The 18,276-nt window shown below is 58.2% G+C and overlaps 1 protein-coding gene across 1 annotated transcript in view; it reads left to right on the top strand.

Annotated features, from left to right (window-relative positions):
* Positions 1 to 18,276, top strand: part of ZNF423 (zinc finger protein 423) — a 312,507-nt gene that overhangs the window by 134,289 nt on the left and 159,942 nt on the right. The window lies entirely within an intron of this gene.

The following is an 18,276-nucleotide window of genomic DNA, read 5'->3' as shown; positions in this document are numbered from 1 at the left end:
TTGCAGGAGAGGAAGGTGTAGGGCATTCGACCCTCAGAAGTCTGAGGGGTATAAAGACAGTGACAGAAAAGGCACCCCCACAGGGCGTGATTCCTGATCCCTGCTTGCAGATGAGCAGAGATTGTTTTTACCCTGCCACTAAAACTGTGTTCAGGGCTCTGAGAAATGGCTGGAGGCACAAAATAGTGCACGCTGTTAAGAGTTTTACAAATCAAATCCCGCTGCAAATGCCCCTAGCATTCAGTGGAACCCTCTCCATAATCACTGGCAAAACGAAGGTGCATGTTTTGTTTTGTACATTTGCTTTTCCACACGTCTGATCTGGGGGGAGGGCGCTGTGCACCTAGCACTGTGCTTGGCACTTGGTGACACCAAGCAGAGTAAGCAGAATCTCCGGGCCAGGCGAGGTGGCTCAACGCCTGTAATCCTGGCACTTTGGGAAGGCAATGTGGGAGGATCACTTGAGGCCAGGAATTTGAGAACAGCCTGGGCAAAATAGTGAGACCCTGTCTCTATAAAAAATAGAGATTAGCTGGGTGTGGTGAGGTGTGCCTGTAGTCCCAGCTACTCTGGAGGCTGAGGCAGGAGGATCACTTGAGCCCAGGACTTGGAGGCTGCAGTGAGCTATGATGATGGTGCCACTGCACTCCAGCCTGGGCCACACAGTGGGACCCTATCCCCCCTCAAAAAAAAAGAGAACAGTGTTTGACTTCCCCTCAGGAGTCCAGTCTCCCTCCCACGTTCCCTTCCGCCTTTCCTCTTTCCCATTCGTCAAATATTTATTAAGCACTCCTATTTTCTGTGCTAATAATGGGGTCCTTAGAAATGAGCAGGGCATGGGGAGAACCTCGTTAGACAGACTGAGGAGGGATGCTGTAGTCACGGGCATAGGAATTTTCATGGGACTGGGCTCTAGCCTTGGCCTGGGCACTAACTGACTGTGTGAACTTGACTAAGTCACCTGCCTGCTCTGCGTCCCCACATACAAAATGAGGATGTTGAACCTAACGGCGGCATTGGCCAGGCATCTTTCAGTTGCAAGGAAGAGATGCATCGCAAACTGGCTTAAGAATAAACCTTCAGGCCTGGCTGGGTTCTTAGGGGTTCATCTCTCTCTGTGCTCTTGTCTCTGCTTTCATCTTTGCTGGCTTCATTCTCTGCCAGGCTCTTCCTCAAGGAGGGCAAGTTGATCCCTCTGCCCCAGTGGCTCCGAGCTCATGTCCTCCTGCCGCGGTGGAGTGTCTCTTTCCTGTAGTGGGGGGAGATCTCAGCGTTCACTCTGACTGGCCCAGACTGGTCACGTGTCTGCCCTCAGACCAGTCACTGTGGCTGGGGGACGCAGGGCTCTTTGGCCAGGCCTGGGGTGCCTGACTCCCACGGGGAGGCGTGTTTGCTCACGGAAGGCCGGGGTGGACACTGGGCAGGCTGAAGGCGTGGAGGATTTCATCACAGTCATTGAGAGCGTCCTTCAAACTTCACTCATACGTGCGACAGGCTTGGGAGCCCACGGCCTGGGCTCTGATCCCAGTGATACCTGCGTGCTGCGTGATGCTGGGCAAGTTGCTTCACTCTCCACGCCTCAGTTTCCTCATCTGTAAAACAGAACTGACAACAGTACAGACCCCACAGTGTTGTGAGAATTAAATGCATTAATCCATGAGAAGTGCTCAGAACGACGTGTGTTGCATCATACGCACTGAAATAAGTGTGAGCTGTCACTGTTTCAGTCTTTCACATTCATCCGGGAAGTCACTCACGCAGACAAGCAAGCGAATAAACCGTAGTCTCTGCCCTCGTGGGACTCTATGATTATTTTTCACTCATTTATTCAAGAAATGTTTGTTAAGCACCTACTATGTGCCAGGCGCAGTGCTAGGCTAAACTCAGGATGCGGGGGTGAAGGAGACAGCCCTGCCCTCATGAAGGTACACAGAGTATCTTTATTAATTCTTAATTTCTCATCTGAACACTAGGGACGATGTTACCTTCTGCAGAGAGACTGCGTGAAGACAAGAGGTGTGGGCATGTGTAAAAACCGGGAAGTGGCCTTTTGTCTGGTGTGTTGTCAGTGGGTGGGCACCATCCTGTCCTTCAGGGCTGTCCACCCAGGGGTTGAGCCTTGCCCCGCCCTTCCCCGACCCCGTCTCTTCCTCGAGCCTCCCGTGTGGCTGGTCCCCTTGGCTTCGGTGCCGCCAGCAAGATGGATGAGGAGCTACGGGGCTTCTGCCTCTGCCCAGGGGCGGTGAGGGTGGGGCCCGGGTCAGGCTTGGGTCCAGCTGGCCAGAGCTCACCTCCCCACAGTTGGGGCCGAGCCTCTGCAGGGGCTCCCTGCGGGTCTGGGCCTGGCTTCACTCAGGCTTTTCTGGGTGGTTCCCTGAGGCGGACCCTTGGCTCTGCGCGGCAGGAGTCATGCTGGGGTTCAGGAAGCCCCCTCACCTTCCCCCTCCGGCCCAGGAAAAGGGGTCTCACATGTGACGTGCTCTGTGTAGAACGGGGGCAACGGGGTGGCAGGTGTTTGGTCCTCAGCGTCAGGAGACGGCCAGGCAGTGGCTCCGTGCCCAGCCCGGGGCTGGTGGCCGTCATGGCATGAGTTACTGGCGCCTTCCTCGTCCGCCACTCCGCCACCCTGCCGCCCTGCCACCCTGCCCTGTCTCCCCAGCTTTTAGTGCCGCAAGCTCTCTCTCTCTCAGAGCTGCAGTCTTGGAGGAAACAGGCTCAGAGACGTCTGAACTTGCTGTTCACCCACGCCTGTCTGACCACAGGGCCCAGGTTCCTGGTCACTAAGTCGACTGTCCCACAAGGTGACTGTGGGATGACGGCCCCAGTGGACTGAAGAACACCCCTGTACGTGCTCTCCGTGCGTGTCGACCGAGTCTGTCTTTGTGGGCTGTCTGCCCTGGCCTGGCCAGATCCTTCCCCACCAAGAAATGGCCCCTGCATGCCTCCTCCGTGGGCCGCGTCCGAGAAGGGGTGACCAGTGACGCTGATCCGATGCCTGTGCCTCCACTGGAGCCCTGGGCTGGCGGGGGAGGTCGCCCCTCCTGTCTCCACACGCTCCCCAGGGTCCACGGCTGGCGAGCCGGGGTTTGTTAAGTTTGCTCGCAGACCTCCCGGCCCCCTCCCCTACCCATGTGCTCCACCCCGGGCCTGCCGGCTCCCTGTCCTCCTCCTCTGACCCTGCTGTCCCTGGGAAGGCTTCATGGCTGCTCGCTGCGCCCCCCGGGAGCAGTGAGGCTCCCAACAGGCACTGCCTCCTAGGACGGCTGACCGTTGGCTTGTCCGGACAGAACCTCGTTGCTGCCGACCTCAGAGCCTCTCTGGGCTGTACCTTTCCCCAGAAGTACCCGCTGGTGTCGTTATTGATAGGGGCGGAAGCGCTGAAGAATCTCGGGGAGATGACGTCACACCATGAAAAGAGAAGCAGATGATTTGGAGCTTGACAGTCCTGTGTTCAAATTCTGTCTCTGCCAAAGTCTTTAGTAAGGAAGCTATTTGTGAGCCTCAGTTTGCCCCTCTGTGAAGTGGGGCCACCGAACCCCCCTTTGCATGGTGACGGATATTTAGAGGGATAACGAGCAGGAAGGGCTGGCACTGCCCCGCATGCGGGGGCTGCAGTCAGTGGATGGCGGTTTTGTGCGCTTTGGCAGGGAACAGGCCACCCCTGGGGTCAGATGGGGGCAGCGGGTGTGGAGAGGGAGCCTGCCCGGGACGGCAGGGGGAGTGGGCTGGAGCTTCCCCGCCATGGGACTGGGTGGACCCAGGAGAGTCCCGGGCTGCTGAGCTGTCCGGTGGCAGCGCTGGGTCGCTGCCCTGGGAGCCCTTTGGAACTTGCGGGGTCCAGAGACGTGGCCGTTCTGAGGGAGGGCCCACCTGGTTTTCCGTCCAGGGAAGGACAGCACTCTGCACACATGCGTCTCCAGCCTGGATGCCACCTGTTCCTGACCTTGGTAAAGTTCGTGGTGCACCATCCGGGGCCGCTGGGTGTGTCACCCGGGGGTTACTTGCCAGAGCCCTTAGGGCCTCTGGCCGGGCGTTCTAGAGTGAAGGGAGAGGGCGCCGTGTTCCCTTCTCAGGGTCACTGCAGCACCCAGGCCCCTGAGGGTCACAGGGAGGTGGGGGATGGGCTTTGGGTATTTCTGAAAATACACTAGAAAAGCAACATATTCATGCCCAAATTCCTTATTATACAACCTCATCTTAGGCCCATGTCCTGAGTGACCACACAGATGACTAACACACAAATAAAAACACAGCAATAGAAATAAGTCCCCATCATCCCTGCCCCCTAACCTGCAAATCCTCACCTTGGTGCCTGTGTTCCCGCTGGGATCTCTCAAGGGGCCTGGGGCGCTGCGCCCGGGGGCCCAGTCACGGCAGGCCTGCCCCGCTGGCCCAGGGGCCTCCGTGGAGTGGTCACTGCCAAGTAGGTGGGACAGCAGCCATAGGGCAACCCCGAAGGTGCTGGAAGAAGAAAATCCTACAGCTTCGAATTTGTCTTCTGTTCCCCGAGACCCGCACCGCTGGCTGGCTCGGGAATTTGTAAGTTTTTCTTTTTTAATGAGTCTCTCATTTATCACGTGAATAACAGTCATACTCCATTGTTTGTGGATGTCTTTTAAGGGCCTTAGTGCTTTAATTATTTAAATCATGAGACATTTTAAATATACCACTATTTTGGTCACTTTGGCCTGGCGTGTCTTTGCTTTTATAAAATACACCCGGAGTCTCCTAACTTGGGAAGAGCTGAGCCTAGAGCCTTGTTCAGCCTCGGGGGCAGGCGCCGGCCCATCAGCAAGGCCTCTCCCGAAGGCGCTCCCGCCTGGGCCCATAGCTGGCCTCCCGGCCAGACCTCGATGGACTTCCCTCTGCTGGGCAAGAGGGCGGACTCCCGGGTGTCTTTTCCGCTGCAATGATCTCTCTTGCTCCTCCTCTTGGTACAAAAGACCCAAGTCCGGGTCCAGAGTAAGTTATTTGTAATGCATTTTTAGAGTCCATATTGCAATATTAGCCATGACTGTCTGCTGTGTAGAAAAAGGAGGAGTTTGCGTTTGAAGTTTAATCCAGCTTCTACTTAAGCTCAGTCCCTGGGCAATCCTTTTTTCTGCCGCTGAGCTCAAACAGCCGGTCCTCAGGTTTGATCTGCTGCCCCACGGAGCCCTGCCCAATGTGAATTTGAAGAGTTTTTTTTTTCCCCTCTCAACCAGGGAGACTTGCAAAAAAAAAGAAAAAAAGTCGCTGTGGTCTGCTGCACGGGCTCCCACGGCGGGTCCCTGAGTCCCTCCCAGAGCCCCCCTGGCAGTTTTTGGAGGGAGGCTGGGCTGGGACCCACTGGGCCTTCCGAGGTGCATCTGTGTCCCTTCCTCGGGGTCCCTCCGAGCTGTATCTGCTGGTGGACGGCAAGCACTGGGGAGTCTGGGAGTCCTGTCTCGCATGTGGGGGGCAGAGAAAAAGGAGGGAAAAAAGGGAGGGAAATGAAAGGCGAGAGTTTGTCGGGAACTGGTGCTGGCGGTGGAAACAGGAGCCGCAGCGGGACGGAACCCGGTGGCCTTCAAAACTTTTCTTCTCCCCTCTCGCCACATGACTCGGAGGAAGCAGGCAGTAATTAAAGGCCCCCCTGGCTCCTCATTTTCTGTGCCCACGTCTTTGATCTGGCTCATGTCGGGCGGCTATTTCCATTGTTCCTGCCTTTCTTTCATTCGGTTTTGATGGCAGAAATGATGATCTTTGATTCCAGAGTCGGAGGTGGGCAGGAGAGTGTTACAGGTCTTACATAATGCATCTTTCACATCTTATTTTTAAACGCGGGCATAATCAGGGCCGGGCAGAGGCTGGGCTCAGCTTTCACCCGTGTGTGGGGAGCGGCGGTGGCCCGGCCTGCCGTGCTAGCCCGGGGGTAGGTGGGGACAGACAGTCCTGTGCAACTGAATGAAAATTACTAGAGGAAGGTTCCCCCTCCACCCCTTTCTAAATATAACCTGGAGGGAGTTTTTCCTAATTGTTCCCTTATGGCGAAAAATGTGCTGAGAGAGCAGGACGGGAAGGCCCCGCCCGCGTAGCCAGGCTCCTCTCGGCGGCGCCGTGGGAGGCCTGCAACTGTTTATTAGTGGATTTTAATAAACTATAAGGGACACGCTGCGGGAGGTGGTATATGAACTGGTAACTCAGGTAGCTGGGGAGAGATGGAGGCGCTTGGCCAGGGGGGAGGTGGGAGGTGCAGAGTTGTCGCCGTCGGCTGCCTCTGCCCGGCCTTCACGCCTTCCCTCCCGGCGGGACACACGGGGGTGGCCGAGGTGGGAGCCTGAGGCCTTCGCGATGGTGAGAAGCCTGTGGTCCAGGCTGGGGTGAGGATGCCCGAGGCCGACGCGGGGACTGCAAGCTCACATGGTGACGGGGCCCTGCAGGTGGCTCAGGACGCCGGGGTGCAGGCGCGGTGGGCCGATGGAGGTCACGCACCGCCCCCCACTTCCCGTCCACACTGCCCTGCTGGAGGTCGGGCCCGGTGCTACCCAGGCTTCTAGGTTTCCAAGGGAAGGCAGACGTTGGGGAATCTCCTAGAGACGTGGGAAAGAAGAGGTCTTTCTGGGTCAGGGTCAGTGCTGACAAAGGCCGAGAGGCAGGACGGCCTGGGTGAGGCTGGGAGAAGGGCTGCCGAGTGTGGCGGGGGGACCTGGACCACTGCTGTGCAGCCTCTGCGTGCGCCTGGCGCCCTTGGAAGGCCTGTGGCTCAAGGGTGGCCAGCTCTGCGGTGGCTGTAGGGGCGCTTCCTGGTGGCGAGTTCCCCTGGGCTGGAAGGCTTTTGCCACGCGGTGCCCGAGGCCTCCTTTCACGTCCACTGTGCCCGGCGTTCCTGAGGACGTGGTCCCTCCTCCCTCCGTGGGGGACAGGGCCCCTTGAGAACTGCGTCAAGCTGTGGGCCGTGCTCAGGCCGGCTGCGCGGCTGGCCTGCCTGCCCCCTCCCCCAGGCCCAGGTAGCAGGAGTTTCAGGCACTGAATTCGTTAGGAGGTATTTACTGAGCGCCTGCTTATACCAGGCTCTGTGCTGAGTGCTGGACGAACGGCGGTCAGCAGCACGGGCCTGGATTCTGCCCTGGCGGGGCTTCCTGCCCATGGCGGAGAACTGTGACCGTCGTCACAGAATCACCGCGTGTATCCGCACAGGCCTGAATGTCTGCGAGGAAGAGAGCGCATGGCAGAAGCAAAGCCTTCCCTGAAGAATTGACACTGAAAATGAGGGACGTTACGGGGGATGATAGTTTAGAGGGAGGGTTCAGAGACCCTGAGGCAGGAGGGTGGTGGCAAGGTGAAGGGACTGTGGCAGGACTAGGGAGTGCAGTGAGCTGGGGGTGCATGGAAGGGGCATTTGGTCCGTCCTGGGCGCGGGGGCATCGGGGTCTGGGCACACCCTAGACTCGCTCTCTGTGGCGCTCGTGCCACTGCCCTGAGGCTGGGTGGTGGGCAGGGTGGGGAGGCCGAGGTGGTGGGCAGGGTGTGTGCGAGAGCCCGCCTGGTTGGCCACATCGGCAGGAGCTGGGGATGGACTGACTACTCGGGCAAGGAGTGTGGGGTGCCAGCAAGACCCCTAGGGGCCTGGCTTTGGTATCGAGATGAACAGAGGGGTCTTCCCTGAAGTGGGGTGGTCTGGAGGAGGACTAGGGTTGGAGGTGGAGAAATCTTTCCCCTCTTCTGACTGTGCTGGGCCAGGACAGGGGGCCCAGGACAAAGCTGGCGAGGACAGGGGGGTGCAAGTCCCCATGAGACCCCACGCTGCATGTGGGCAGGGACGTCCCCTGCTCTGTCCCCAGCGGAGCCCATCTTGCCCATGCTTGGCATACAGTGGGTGCCAAATGAATGTCTGTTGAGGGGATCTGTTCTGTGAGGCTGCAGAGCAGTTAAGGCACGTTCGCATGGGGGTGCTGCTTGGCCCCTGAAGATTTTCCCAGGGTTTGCTCCTCCTCTGGCTCCAGGCACTGAGAGCTTGGTGGCTGCTGCCTTCTGGAGGGAGCCCTACCTGCTGGCCCTCGAGCTGTCATACCTGTCCAGGCTGCCTGGTGTCCCCCCGGCTGGGGGCGGCCTGTCCAGTGCTCCCTTCTGAGGCCCTTGTAAATCCTCTTGGTCAGCCTGGCTGGGCCTCTGAGGCCGGGGATGGCGACAGTGCTGATGGCTCGCACACCCCGGCCTTTCTGGGCTGGCGCGAGGGGGCTGTATATTTCCACCTGCTGCCCAGGCTGCTCACAGATCTGCCCCCCGGTGTGTGCGGAGCCTGGCGGCCAGCCCTCGCCCTCCCCACCCGGACGCCTGTCGGGCCCCTTCACGTGTGGCCCACCACCTTGGGCAGCCCTGTCTTGCAGCGGGGTGGGGGGGAGTGCAGTGTTGACAAGCCTGATGGGAGGGGCCCGTGGCTCACGATGGGGGGAGGACTTCCGGGTAGTGGCGTGTCTGGGAAGATGGGGGCTCCCAGAGGGTTCCACACTTCTCATGAACCAGGTTTCGCTGTTGGGTCCGGACAGCTCTCCTGGATTCGCTGCTTGGGGTCGAGGACCCTGATGCTTTGGGACCACTCACGTCCTGACCAGTGCCTTGGGGGAGTCGGCTCCCCATTTCTGCCCCCTCATCCCAAAGCAGGCTGTCGGGAGGGACATCGCCAGGTCTGGACGGGCACTGGGAGGCATACGGACCACTCGCACAGACCTGTTTCTCCACCATCCAACCTTTGGGCTAATTGGTGGCATAGCCGTCCTCGTGCTTATAGACGTCCCTTTATTTTTCCCGAGGGCAGTTTGAGACTCCAGCGATCCCTGATATGTCTGGCTGTGCTGTTACAGTTTTACAGCTGAGAATTCAGTGGGTGAATCTAAGACAACACAGTTAGTTGAATTTTGAGAAAAAATTCCTCGTTATCCCCAAACCCTATTTTCCTGTTCATGTCTTTTCTCTTGGTCTTCACCTGCACACGCGTGTCCTTCCAGGATGGTAACTGGAGAGTCTCACGTGTTCTGCTCTTGTGCCCAGTGAGTTCGTGGTCTGACCTGCCTCTGTGGTCCAAGTCCCCTCAGCTGCCCTGCTGATGCCTGCTTGGGGATCCTTCTCGGGGCACATGCCCGCTTGGGGATCCTTCTTGGGGTGCGTGCCCACTTGGGGATCCTTCTCGGGGTATGTGCCCACTTGGGGATCCTTCTCGGGGTATGTGTCCACTTGGGGATCCTTCTCGGGGTGCGTGCCCACTTGGGGATCCTTCTGGGATCCTTCTCGGGGCACGTGCCCGCTCGGGGATCCTTCTTGGGGCACGTGCCCGCTCGGGGATCCTTCTCGGGGCGCATGCCCGCTCGGGGATCCTTCTTGGGGCGTGTGCCCGCTCGGGGATCCTTCTCGGGTTGCATACCCACTTGGGGATCCTTCTCGGGGTACATGCCTGCTCGGGGATCCTTCTCGGGGCATGTGCCCGCTCGGGGATCCTTCTTGGGGTGCGTGCCTGTTTGGGGATCTTTCTCGGGGCGCAGATGGGCTGCTCAGCGTCACGCCTGGCACGCTGGAATCCCACACCCAGGAGGCCTCTCTTCCCCCCGTTTCTTTCTGGACGCTGGACCCCCAGGGGCTGCGCTTGAAGTGCCTCCTGGCAGGGAGGGGGAGACTCGTTCATTTGCAGCTGGAGAGCTGAGTTCTAGCCCTGGGTTGCCACTAAGTGACTCTGAATGAATCCCGCCCTTTGTCTCCTGGGTGTCATTTCTCTGTCTAAAGATGAGGGCTGATCCCATCTACCTCTCACATTCCAAAATTTGGGATTCCAAATATACTAGGAATAGAAGGATACGCTGACATTAAATATACGCATGTTCTTCTTTGTAGCTCTGATCCAGTAGTGGTTTACACTCAGCTGGTGCGGTTTTCTGATCAGTGCCTGTCCCCGCGTGAGATGGTGAGCTCGTCGTGGGCCACTTCACTTCTGCTTTGGTGGCACACGGGAGGGCTCGGCCAGCATTTGTGGAGTGAAAGGTCAGACAGCTAAGTTGGTGGCCAATGCCAGGCACCCCTCTGCCACGTGTCCACAAGGTTACAGCTGGTTGGGGGTTCAGGGAGATGGCCAGGGCTGGTCCCCACCCCGCTGGGCACTGCAGCTCTGTGGCCTAGAGAAGGACCCCTTCTTGGTCGGGGCCAGGCATGGTGGAAGAGCTCCCTCAGCCCTGAGCTGCCCTGCCTGACGCGGGTGCCCAGTGGGGTGGGGTCCTGGGCTGGTCGTGGCAGGGGATCTCCTAAGATGTCCACTCTGCTGAAGTACTGACGCCTACTCAGGGCTGCCAACACACAGCGCAAATGTAGTAATTGTCGCCATGGCAAAGTGACTGCCATTTAAAGACTGCGTATGGCATGCAACATCCCATGTCATCATCATAACAGCCCTGTGACGTGGATATTTTGACCGTCATTCCCGTTTTACAGACGAGGAAACTGGGGCTCAGAGAGGTTAGGTAATCGGCCCATGGCCACACAGGAAGTGGCAGGGTTAGTGTGTGAACCCAGGCAACCTGCATGACCACCGCTGCTGCTTCCGTGGGCTCAGCACCCCACAACCCCCCCTCCCTCCTCTCTTCCGGTCCGCAGGCCAGGCCGTCCTGCCGTGCCGGGGCCACATCCCATCTGTCAGGGTTCTGCTCTGGCCAGATGCAGCGCCCCCCTTGGGATCCCAGACCAGGGCAGTCGCTGCGCAGCGAGGTGAAGGGAGTGCTCAGGCCGCGTCCTCACTGCAGACCCTGAAGCTGCACACACGGACGGGGAGGGTCTGGCTGCCCCTGGCTCTGCCCGGCGGGGCCTCTGTGCCCACCCCTCTCCCTGAGCAGGAGGGATGGGACCCACGGCCACCCCTGCAGCTCAGGCCACCTCATGCTCCTTGTGGCCGAGGGAGGGGTTGGAGGAACCGGCAAGAGGAGAGGCCTGAGGACAGGAACAGGCGGGGGTGGGGGACAGGCCCTGCAAGGGAGGGGGAGGACAAGGGGCCCAGAGCAAGCCAAGGCTCCCAGGAGGAAGAGGAGGGGAGGCAGGGTGGGGCTAGAGGAGGAGAAAGGAGGGTGGGGGACAGAGGAGGGATGGGGGGAGAGAGCAGGAGAGGAGACAGGGTGGCAGCGTGGGGGGTGCGCAGGGATGCGGGGGGGGGTGCCATGTCAGGTGCAGAAAGATTCTGATGCTTGAAAATCAGTGTGCAAAGGCCAGGAAGCTCCGCGTTCCATGCCCGCCACCTCCAGGCACCCCCGGGGCAGGCGCTTGGGGCTGGCGGCCGAGGCTGTGGGGTCAGCTGTGCCTGAGAGCCGCCCTCACTAGTGGGCAGGCCGCGGAGCTGTCACTTTGAAGTCCCTGACATAGCGGGAAACGATTGGCCCGAGGTCTCATTAGCCTCCGCTTTGCCGCGCACACCCTGTCGTTTAAGCTCCCGGTCCATACTCCAGTGCCAAGGTTTGCAGATCGCCTGCTTGCTCCATGAGGTCTGTCGTCGACGTGGACTTGACAGTTAATGCACACAAGTGTTTTCTGCCCTCTCCCCCCAAAAGCACTGGCTCACCGAAGCTTTCCTGCCGAGGGGGGAGAGAGCTGCCAGAAGCGAACCCCTGTTTCATTTTCCACTTGAGCTTGGGAGCGGCTTAGTCTGAATGCCGGTGGGTTTTATTTTCCCCAGACGAGAGCGGCCGCCGCTGTGGCCTGGGATAGAGGATGCCTTTGGTGTTCAGCCGCCTTCCCCAAAGCCCCCCTTCAGGTCTCACTCCTCTCCTCCTGGGACCTGTACCGGCCCCCCACGTCCTGCTTTCCTCGTCTCTCACCTGAGGCTGGAACCCCGACCCTCGAACTCGGGCAAGCCTTTCTGTCTCCTGGCTGCAGGGGCCTGCTGTCCCGGCTCTGCGGTGCACAGACCGGGGGGCACAGGCCGGGTTGTGAGCATCTCTTAGGCGGTCCTCTCTCCCCACTGGCCTTGAGCAGCGCAGGCCCTCACCTGGCTTAGAGCCCCTCACCTGGCTTAGAGGCCCTCACCTGGCTTAGAGGCCCTCACCTGGCTTAGAGCCCCTCACCTGGCTTACAGGCCCTCACCTGGCTTAGAGGGCCTCACCTGGCTTAGAGGCCCTCACGTGGCTTAGAGCCCCTCACCTGGCTTAGAGGCCCTCACCTGGCTTACAGGCCCTCACCTGGCTTAGAGCCCCTCACCTGGCTTACAGGCTGTGCTTTGGCAAGTGGCCCCTGGCCTGGGTACCCCTGGGAGGACAGGCCCAGAGAGACAGAGTGTGCCGGGGGCAGCCGGGGCTGGCGGTGCTTGGCCAGCATTCCACGGTGTCTCTGAACATTTCTGTGCAGTGAGAATTAAATTTGTATCTCATGGTAGATCCTCTTAATGCCTCTGATTCCTTCATTCATTCAATAAATAATTGAGATTGGTCCCCAAACTAAGTGCCGAGGCACCCAGGGTGCCACAGCTAACCCACAGGGCCTCCGTTAGACACTTGACATTTTCAAGGGAAACACGGCAATCGTCAGCCTCTGTCGGGCATCCCATGAACTACCGGCTCAAGGTCGTCCCTAACGTAGAGGGTCAGGAGAGGGAGGAAAGACGCACGGGGACCTGATGACGTGGAGATCACATGAGGCAAGAAGATGGCAATAAATACCTCGCCCTGCTTAATTTTGTCATTCACTTCTGGCTACCCGACATCTTACAGACTCGCTGGTGTCCGGCCCACTGTTGCCTCCCGGCCCCACCGGCCGCCCCACGAGGGCGGGACTGTGTCTCACTCCCTGCTGTTTCCCTGTCACCCCTGTGCCTGGTATGGGCTCGGAGGGTCCCCGCCTTCTCTGTTCACTGCACCTTCGTGTCCGTAACTTTTTCATGGTGCCCCATAAGCCAAAAGAAATACCTCACGGTTGCCTGCGTTAAAGCATTCAGGTCCAAACGACTTAAGGATTTATGTCCTGGCAACACAGTGGCTGTCGGAAACCTGTGTTTTAATTTCGTTCCTGACACGATCACGGAGGGAAGGTGAGAATGCGGACTCTCGCCCTGCTGGAGCAGGTGGGGCCCGGAGTCTGCATTTTTGAAAAGCTCCAGGGGATGCCGGGCTGCTGGCCCAGGGCCACATTTTGAGGCGGTGACTCAGATGGTCCCAAGTCCCCCATCCCCACTCTTTCTAAACACCCCGTCTCACGTCTCTTGCTGTCTGCAGAGAGCTTCCCAGCCCCAGGGCACGAGTTAGAAGGCCGCTTGTCCCCGGGCTGTTGTTTGAGGTACCCAGCACAGCGGCCCCCATCTCCATGGACATAATTCCTTGCCATGCCCCACCCAGGGCTCAAAGTGGCTGACATTCGCGTCCTCGTCAAGAACACAGCTGTTTACAGGTGCCCCGGCAAGGTGGTTTTGGTGAACCTGGAGCGGGCGGGATGTGCTCACTAGGGAAGGTGGCCTGGCTCCTCACTGTGTTTTCACCGGGCGTCACCTGCCTGGGTGAGGGCTGTGTACCTGTCTTAGGCCCAGAATGTCAGGAAGGCTAGCAGACAGCCGGGCACCTCTCTGCTTCCCTTCTGGGAGTGGCATCCATTAGAGGTGATCAATTTCCATCTCCTAGCCGGGGTGGCCGCAGTCCTCTCTTGCCGGCTCCTGGCTGTTACGAATGTCCAGATCTGGGAATGCGAATTTTCCAGCCGCATGCACAGGTGTACATGCTGGTGCACACACTCGTGCACATGTGGGCATTCCGGTCAGTGCCTGGCAGAGCTCCGCAATACAGGTGGAAAGGCAGGAAGTCTGCTCTTCCCAGTCCCTGGGGAATTCAACCTGTGATGACAAAATGGGCCAGAGCTGGGCTGTTCCTGTTTGCTCGCTGTATCACTGATCTGTTGATTCGTTTATTTATTCATTTATCTCCTTGTGCAGCAAGTGTTTATTTACTAACCATGGCTGAGGTTCTGAGCTGGAGGGCCAAAGTAGCCGCAGAGGACTTCTTGGAGGAGGGAGCACTGGGGTGTGTGCGTGCATGTGTGAGCATGTGCTCACATGCACAGGCACACGTATGCATGTGTGTTATACACCTGTGCACAGGTGTATGTGTGGAGCACACATAGATATGGATGTATGCAGAACACACGTGCATATGGCTTGCATGTGCACACAGACACATGTATATATTTGTGTACAGGTGTGTGTACAGCTAGGATCGAACCAGGAAAGCCTCAGTACCAATATCAGCTTTGGAACCTGCCTGTCCTGTATCAACCCCAGGCTGGGGAAGAGGAGCCGCTGTTCGGTAGAGCAGATTTTGTGGCTTGGCTTCCTGTGCATGTGAGCGCTTGGGTGTGTTTTAATTAACTAGAACATTTGCTTGGAAATGAGCAGCAGCAGCAGCCGGCGCAAAGACAGCTGGAAGGGGGGCGGTGGCAGCGTGGTGAGTTTCAATGTGCCCCATCCTGGCTGATGACACTGTGGGAGGGGCCGGCAGGTAGCCCCCAGTGCCGGTCATTGCCCCAGCAGGGAGGGGATTTTCAGAGTGGCTGAACATTCTGGAATTCCCAAGACGTTTACCTAATCAAAGATGGCCAGATTAATGGTTCCAGCACCTAGGTGGGGACATGTCATTCCTGATGTGGCCCAGGGTGGGCTTTGGACCTGTGAGCCATTCAGGACTGACCCACTGTGCTCTCTCTGTCCCCAGCTTAGCACCTGGCACACACTGGGTCCTCTGTACGTGTTTGTTCCATGGGTGAGTCAACAGATAGAGGAAACCGAGGCTCAGAGAGGTTAAGTGATGTCTCCAGGGTCACACAGCATGTCAGTAGACCGGCTGGAAGTGGTGACTTTGTTTCCAGACTCTTCCCATTGTACACGTTGGCGTGAGGAAATGCACTGCGCGTCTCAGGGTGATGAACACACACCACAGGTGTGCGCCTCGAACGGCCCTGCAGGTGCCTACCCACCTTCCTGTCCATCCGGGGGCTAGGAAGGGTGGTCTTCCCGGGACTTCTTGGTGTGATAGAGTTTCCTCCCACCCAGGGCGAGATGAGAGGAAGGGGTGTCATGACTGGGAAGGGGCTGGGACTCAGTCCCTTCCCGAGACATCAGCCCCCAGAGCTCATAGGTGGTAGTTACTGAAGCAGCTGTCACTCCACTGTCCCCTCACGCCTCCTGGCTGGCCATCCTGTCTGCTGCAGCCCGGGCCCCAGCACCTGCAGAGGAGCATTGCAGTGGTGGGCTCTGGCCTGTGTTTCTCTTTGTCCCATCCCACCTCGAGGACCCCTGCCCGCTTATTTCCCCTGAAAAACAGCTTTGCTCACATCTGCCTCCTGTCTGGTGGCCCAGGAGGTGGACTCTGGGGCCCCACTGCCTGGGGTCAGATGTAGGCTCAGGCCACGACCGGATTTGTGATTCCAGCAGAGTGACATCACCTCCCAGAGCTTCACTGTCCTCCCTTGTAAAGTGAGATGACACACCATGTACCTGTCAGCTGCAACTCGTCACACGCATGTGGCCAGAGTTAGCGACTCTTGTTGAAGACGTGAGCTGGGCTGCTGCTCACCCGAGAGCACCCCGTGCACCTGCAGACACACGCTGGAGGTCCCCTCGGCACGCCGCAGCGCCTGCGTTAGGAGGGGCCAGCGGACATCAGCTGCTGGAAGGGACAGCAACATTTTGTTTTCCTCTCACACTCATTCCTGGGCCCTGGCTCACAGAGGGAAAGGGCAGGCAATCACAGGTACTGTTTAGTTATTTCTCTGTCTTTTTGCTAAATTCATGTAGGTTAAAAGCACCCAGTATAGAACTTCCATTCTACCTACCTCTGCCTGTCCGTCTCACCTGGAATGATTCACGTTCTCAGCATGCCAGCTACCTTTCTTGCCTTTGCTCTTGCTATTTCTGATACTTGCTCCTTGGTCTTTAATATTTTTCCCATAACTTAAGACCCCCACAAGGCCTGCCTGCCCCGTGGTGTTCCTGGAGCGTGAACCGAGCTCTACAGGCTGGATGGGGACCCTTCTGTGGTCCCACCGCAGTCCGCCTTGCCCTGCGCACTTCTCTCGGCCTCTGCTGGAGCACGGGCTCCCCAAGGCAGGGCCCGGGTGTCTCCCCCTTGGGCTGCACAGAGCCCAGTGCTTGGTGAATCCTCCCCAATGCCGGCTGAATGGATGGCCGAGTTGGGATTTGTAGTCACGGTGGATGAAGAGTCTGTGGGCATGTGTGCAACTGCATGCACAACGTGTCTGTACATGCTTGACGCGTGTGCATAAGCATGTGCATGTCTGCACACTTGTATGCTCGTGCATGCACGTGCGTCTTTCAGCCTGTCCGCCCGATGCTCCCGTCTAATTGGCTTTCTGAAGAAAGGCGCCTGCTTTAATTTTTAATTAGAAATCAGAGCAATGAGAGAGCAGGCCAGCTGCAGCTGGAGGTTTTGCTCAATGCTGGAGTTCTCCTTACCAAGTGCCTGCGGGCCGGGGCAGCCTCTGTTAGGGCTGGATACCGTTGCTTGCGCTGGTGGGAGTGACTTAGTGCCTACAAAATTATCATGTCATTATTTGGTAACGGAGCGTCAGGATGTTGCCTATGCAGCAGTCTTTCCCAGCAGGTGAAAAAATTGCTGATGAAGAAGAGTTGAGGATGACCAGGGGTACACCTGAGTTGTGGGGTTCCAGCATCTTTTTGAAGGAACAGGGTCCCTGCTCCTCCCAAAGGCATCTGGGAGTCCTGCTGGAAGCCCAGCCTCTGTCAAGTGGGATTTACCTGTGGCCTGTTTCTCCCAGGCTGGGGATGTGTTCAGCATATTTGTTGTGGGTAAGACGATCTGTGCAGACTGTGTCAGGTGGGGAGTAATTACCTGGGCACCGGGGCGGGGCGGTGAGCCTCACCTGCTGGGGGAACCTGCCCCTGGGCTCCTGGGCTCCAGCACAGGCCCTGGCAGGTGTGGGATGGCCACCCTGGGTCTGCGTGGCTTCCAGGTGTGGCGCCTCCTGGTGGGGGCTGGCCCGTGACCACATGTGACGGTGGGGCAGGCGGTGGACACTCAGGGGACATTCGCAGATGCTGTTTGTTCAGGAAGCTTCTAAGCTGCAGCTCAGTACTTTGGTCAACTACGGAACACGGTGGGGGTGGAGAGCCAGACCCTCGGGCCAGATGGCCATGGTTTCCACCCTGCCACACCGCCGACGCGGGCAATGCCTTCCTAGCTTCTCTGTGCCTCACTTTCCTCCTCTGGGAAGCAGGAACTGCGACGGTACCCACCCCCAGAGTCACCAGGAAGAGCAAAGAGATAATATAGGGATATAATCCCTTATTCACAATTCTGAATTCCAGAAAACCTGAAACCCCCTCAGATCTTTTTGTATTTCATTTGGCAGCGAAATTTGACTTGAGCCGATGTGAAGCTATCTATAGTCTTTATTTCGTTCACGTTGGTGAGGACTCCTGTGCTTTGCTGCAGAAATATCAATGTGCTTAATTGGTTCTGGAGTGTTCCCAAATATCAGGAAAGGCACTTTTCTAGAATCTGATAAAGTCTGAATTCGGAGCATATCCAGTTGCGAGGGTTTGGGGTAGGGGGTGCAGCCAGGCGTGTACAAGGTGTGGGAACCTCACACACAGCAGGTGCTCAGCAGATGTTAGGGGAGCTGTCACTTGACCTTACCACACAGAGCAGCATTGCTGGGTTTCTGCCTTTTCCTGTTTCCCCCCTCGGCTGTGCAGGGTGGGGGCCCTTCATTTGCTTGTAAGTGGTCCTGGCGTGGCATGTGCACACGTGCACACACTCATGCCATTCCTCCTTGGCAGGAGGCGGGCTGCCCTGTAGCCGTGGATTGGTGGATTTGTGCTTGGGGCCTCAGGGACAGACCAAGGCTGGGCCCAGTCCTGGGGGTCAGCCTGCAGCCCCCTGCAAGAACTGGACCAGAGGGGACCCCTTTCCCACATCGTCTCCCAGGGGCAGGTGACCTTGCATTGGAGGGGCACTGCCAGGACCACGCTGACACCATTCCTCCCACACGCCCCGGGCACAGCTAGTGAGGGAGGCTGGGGCTTCCCAGCCACAGAGTCCTGTTGGCCCCAGACCACCTTCTGCTGGGGGCTGCGGGGTGTGGGGCCGAATCCACCCATGAAGGAAGACAGTTGGGGAAATTGGAGGGTGGGCCTCCCTTTATTATGTATTTATTTTGACTCTCCAGTAAGACATGTCCTTTGAGGTGCGGGCCCCCAGTGTTCCTGGCCTGCGTCCCCAAGGGGCTGGCCTCTGCTGTGTTCCCAGCACAATTCCATTTGCCTGGCGCTGG

This window comes from Lemur catta, chromosome 20, assembly GCF_020740605.2.
Source record: "Lemur catta isolate mLemCat1 chromosome 20, mLemCat1.pri, whole genome shotgun sequence".
Classification (NCBI taxonomy): domain Eukaryota; kingdom Metazoa; phylum Chordata; class Mammalia; order Primates; family Lemuridae; genus Lemur; species Lemur catta.
This window is presented reverse-complemented; position numbering and strand designations above follow the sequence as displayed.